Below are 6,000 nucleotides of genomic sequence, written 5' to 3' on the forward strand. Positions count from 1 at the left end.
ATGTTTATATTTATTGTTTTCATTAATTTGTTACCTTACGTGATTTTTTAGGAATTAATTTTCATTACAGTCTAGTTTCATATACATTTTAAACAGATGTCTATGTACATAGATGTGTAATTTACCTATTTTTAATCACTTATTATGTGTGTACATATAATAATATAGCAAGGCCTTTTGCGTTTTCTTTTAGAATATAATTTTAAGTTCATTGTTACATAAGGATTGTTAGAATGGCGCGGGCAGGTGGGCTGTTGCTGGATGATGTTCGGTGACATAGATGAAAACACAAACTTTGTATTTAATAGCTGTTTGGAACTGGATAGTGATTTTGATTGCAAATCGTTTTTTTCAATGATGTGCCAGTAGACGGTAGTTGTAAAATTTTGCAACACAAACATTAGAAGTTTTTCAAAAAATTTTGACAATTTTTTAAGTATATTTAGAGTCTCTTTCAACTAAGTTAGATATCATTAGTTTTAACGGAGTGTTGGTTGAGTGGGGGGGAGATAGCTCACATTGACGGGTTCGACTGTACAATGACAGACACACAAAATAACAGGAATGACGGCGTCATTGTGTTTATCAATAAACGTTTATCTGCTACTGTTACACAAATAAACATTAACCAAGTTTTCGGCTTATCTTTGGAATTCAAAAACTTTTTAATAAAAACGTTTAACATTTTTAGCTGTATACAGAAACTTTCGACAGTGATATTGTTTCTTTTTGTAAAATGGGTTTAGAAAAACTTTTACAATTAGCGTAAGCAAAAACAAGACGTGTGGTATTTTTGGGTGACATTAAACATCGACCTACTTAAAACTGATACAATTACCGACTCTTACCTGAATTGTTTACTGGGCGCTGGACTTACTCAGTGCATTGACAAACCTACCAGGAGTGAGACACATAATACATCTACTTGCATTGACCACATTTTTGTTCGTTTTCCACGATATGAGAGGTGTGGTGTTAAAGCCGCTGTTGTTCATTCATATGTCACGGGGGGAACCACTACAGTACTGCCACTGACTATCTCTACTACTGATAACATAAATACTGACACTATTACAGAGAACCGTAGTCGCACCTACATTGACCACGCACTTTTAACTAGACATATCTCACAAACCGACTGGAGCCCGATTCTTGATAATTATGATGTTAATCAGTCTTCAGCTTATTTTACTACTACATTGAGCAGCTTTATTGAAGCCTCTAGAAAAACAAGCAATCATTGTTCGTCAAGATTAAAAAAAATAAAGCCTTGGATAAATTCGGAATTAATTAAACTCATTCGTAAGAGAGACAAATTAAGTAACAAAAACTAAAAAAAAACAACCATTCAATTTATTACTGATAAATACATTTCAATCCTTGCGACATACATTGAACCAAGACATCAAAAAAGCAAAAAAAGATTATTATAGGGGGAAATTAAATGAGTCGAGCAGAAATCCAAAATCGTTTTGGGAAATTATTAACGAGCTGTCTGTAGACATAACCACAAAAGAATCGTTCCCTTTCGAGAAAATACCTACCTGGCTCCTCAAAGGACTTGAATTTAAAATTGCAAATTTCTAATGATTTTAATTCCTTTTTCACGTCTGTGGGCTCTAGGTTAGCCGGCTCACTCAACTCTGGAGGGGCTCCGATCATCGAATGACGCAGACTATTCACTTTTGACTCTAACTTTACTTTCAATACTGTCACTCAACTCGACATAGTACGTTACGCAATGGGTCTTCGCGGAGGGTCGGCACCTGGTCATGATGGTATCTCGGCCTTCGTTCTTAAGGATAACATACATTTTAATCTGCGCACCTCTCTTGCACATTGTAAACCTGAGCTTGACTTCGGGTGTTTTTTCCGGATAATTTAAAATTAGCAAAAATTATTCCACTGCATAAATCCAATGACTTCACAGACATGAATAATTACCGTCCAATTTCTTTGTTAAGTGTTGTAGCTAAGATCATAGAAAAAATTGTCAAAGACCAACTGGTTTTCTATCTCCAACAGTTTCAAATTATTTGCAATTCTCAATATGGGTTTAGAAATGACAAAGACATATCTGATGCTTTATTTCACATTAACAAAGGTATAAATGAGGCAATATCGAATAATAAACGTAGTATGCTAATTTTTTTAGATTTAAAAAAAGCTTTTGATTCAGTTGACAGGAACTGTTTGTTACGAAAGCTTGAGTTCATCGGGGTGCGGGGTGGCGCCCTCGGGCGTGGGTTCCGTAGCTATCTCACAGATAGGCTACAGATTGTCTCGCTAGGCGAGGTGTCAAGCGATGTTCTGCCAGTGGACTACGGCGTAGTCCAGGGTTTCGAATCTTGGCCCTGTTCTTTTCTTAATTTATTTTAATAATATTTCAAAGCTTCAAAACCAATGGTAAATTAACTTTATTTGCAGACGACACTCTTATTTTCATTAACTGGTTCAACGTGGAAGGAGGTAAAAAAAACAAGGCAGAATCAGACCTTTTCTTACTAAAAAATTGGCTTGACCAAAATATTTTATCCTTAAATATATCAAAAACCAAATTCATGCCTATTTCGTTACGTAAAACAACTGATTACCAACTCGATAATTTAAAAATTCATGTCTGTGGAAGTCCCTTTATATAACGCGTGCTTTTGCAGTGAAATAAACAAAGTGTATATTCGTATAAATACCTAGGTATTTTATTTGATTCAAATATGAAGTGGACTGAAACATGTACAATTCTTAAAAAATAAATTACGGAAAATATATCTTTGCTTTTAATCAGCTTAGTGCAATATTAGAAGAAAAAGAAATTAAAATGGCCTATCATGCTTATATTCAGTCTTTGTTATCGTTTGGTATTATTGCATTTGGAGGAGCTTATAAAACAATTTTACAACCGCTTTGTGTAAATTCAAAAATCTATTCTTAAAGTAGCCTTTAAAAAACATCGGAGATATCCAACTGATAATCTTTTCTCAGAAATTGGTGTCCTACTAACAATTCGTCAGTTGTTTGTAAAATGTATTTTAGTTCATATGTATAAACATTCAGAAAACATTTTCGAAAGAGTATCACATCCTCATAACACCCGCTTCTCTGAGAATGTTGGTATAGTTGTTCCGCAATATGTTAAAACCTTTTCCAAAACAAAACTGCTTTTACTTATCTCAAATTATTTTATCGTAATATGTGTCAAAAATACCAGAACGTTGATTTGCTCAATTTACCCTCTCTCTTTATTTTCAAAAAGCAAGTGACAGAGTGGCTTATTGGGCTGAGTTCGGAGGACACCGAGGCTGTTATCTCTCTGGGCCGGCCTGACCGTTGACCTCACAACATAACACAACACAATACAATACACTCTCACCGACTCACTTACTGTACCCCTCCCCCACATACCATCACCAATCAAATACTATTAATAGGCACAAGTTCTTTCAGACATAATTAGAATGAGATAGTTATATATTACATATTGGACAGTTCCAAGCTGAAACCCAGACTTAATTTTTCTAAAATTATAATTAACTATGTTTATCATTGTTATTTTATTTATTTTTTTATTGTTTTCTATCTTTCTTTTTTTTAATCGTAATATGTTAGTTAAACTTTCTTTTAACTTCTTCATTATCATTTCCCATATTATTACCTTAGCTCACACTGCAACTTAGTCTACGCACAGGCTCTTGCCCATGTAGACTATTTCCTTTTTTTTATTATATCAAGGTGTTTTAGTTATAATTAGTTACACTTATTTTAAGATTATTAATTTAAAAAATTAATCAACAATATGCTTATTTTTTTTTCTTTTCTTTCTTTAGGTATGCACCATGTATATACTTGTGGTTGGGAATAAAACGATTTCATTCATTCATTCATTCAATGATTTTTAATTGTAAATGAAAGAGAGTATCTAGGTTTATCATGTGATTGGAGCTTTGCAAGACCTTTTGTTTAAGTCGCCATGCGATAACAATGTGATTGTGTGGATTATCTGCTGAGAAATCATGTGATAGAGAAAACCTTTGTCCTGTTACCGAGAACTTCCGTGTTTCAATTAGCATAGTCAGATTTTATTATTCCAATAATAAATTTCATTCATAAAAAAATATACAAAAATAATTTTTTTTTTTTTAAACATATGTTTTTATTTATAATGTATAAATTTAAAAATGTGGTTTATTGAAAAGAAAGCGTACTAATGAAATGAAACGTATTCTATTATCGATAACAATACCAAAAGTACAGTGTGTGCTCACACAAGCGTACATTTTGTAGTCGCTCGTAATCAATGAAGCTTACATAATTTGTTGTTCAATCAGTGAGTTCCCACCACAATGCATGCATTCACTATAGTGAACATTTAACTGCTATCGGATATGTGCACAAATATGGCACGATTGTATGACACGTTTGTATGAATACATTATTGTCACATTATTCAGTAGTGCTATGAGAAACAGAAAACAAAATTATTTACACACTTATTTTCATATATTATTAAATATAATTTAATAACCTCAAAATAATGTTTTTAACATTATTCGGTTCAAGACAAATATTTATATCTATACATTACCTGAAACTTTCAGTTCTATTTTTAGGTTAAAAAATATTGCCTAGGAAATGAAATGTTTGAAACTAATATTAAAAACATTTTATTCCTACAACAATCAAAACATACATCTTACTCACGTAAAAATAGAGCTTTTTTATTTAAAAATAGTGTTTATATGGTAAACAGTAATAATTTTGTAATACAAAATATGCCATATTGTTTATAACTTTTAAATGAATCAAATATTTTAGTCAAAACTAATATAAATATGTAACTGTTTTAAAGTATTTGCCACAAAGCTTAATAGCTTGTAATATAGCTTTGTAATAATAGCTCGTATATTGTATTAAAATTCTTTTACATTTTTGGTATATTTATGAATAATTAATCAAACAAAAATGTCCAATGTAGTTTAAATACAAGTGAAAAACTGAGATTGAATACTTCCATTATTAGATTGATCTAAACTAGTTTGGATCACATTACACAGTAAATATCAGACTAAGTAGTTACTATATTGAAAATAGTGCAATTATACATTTTTTATACAATTTGATAATTTTATACATTTAAATAGAATAGCTGTTTATTACCACTTTCGCTTTGCTGTTAGTTAATTAGTAAGTTCCTTCTCAAGATTTGCCTATACATCCGATTTTTTACAAAATTGTACTTCACAATATAGAGCACTACATTAAGTGTTGAAAAAACTTGGACTTAATCCTTTTATCAGTGGATTTATCTAAAATAGTTCCATACCGTTGCATAGTAAAGTTCAAAATAGTAACTGTGATGAAATACATATATTAGAAACAAGGGGGTTCGAAGTCGAGGTCAGATATTTCTCTCCTCAGATCTCGCCTAAGCCGTTCCCATCCAACAATTAAAATAACTACATCATGTAAGCATACCCTTGAATAATTAGAGTTGCAGTATCGTAACTTTATAAAGCTGCAATGTTATAGCTTACAATTATGTATACCGATATAAAACCACATACTATAGAAAAATGTTTTTAATGACGAAAAACTCACGACTTTATTGAAAACATTAAAAAATCTTTGTAGACCAAAAAGACACATTAAAAGTCTAATGCAATTTATCATTTATATTTTTTGAAAGCTAGACTTATTGTAGCTCGTATACTAAGCCTCATCGACCAATCGAATTAAAATTAAATCAGATATGAAAAATTATTAAAATTGTATTTATAGTGTATCAATATTCAATAATAAAAGTAGTAAGATAATACATGAAACCATTATTCTAAGTATCATTTTACTTATATACAACCGCAAGCATATACGTACTACACAAGTATATACATGTATTTAATCCATCTTTTAAATTAATTTTATCTCAATTTATTGTTTTTTCAGTTTTTTTTTTTTTTTTTTTTTTTTTTTTTTTTTTTTTTGAGGGAGAGGCAGGAAAAATGC

This window comes from Homalodisca vitripennis, chromosome 7 (assembly GCF_021130785.1).
Source record: "Homalodisca vitripennis isolate AUS2020 chromosome 7, UT_GWSS_2.1, whole genome shotgun sequence".
Taxonomy (NCBI): domain Eukaryota; kingdom Metazoa; phylum Arthropoda; class Insecta; order Hemiptera; family Cicadellidae; genus Homalodisca; species Homalodisca vitripennis.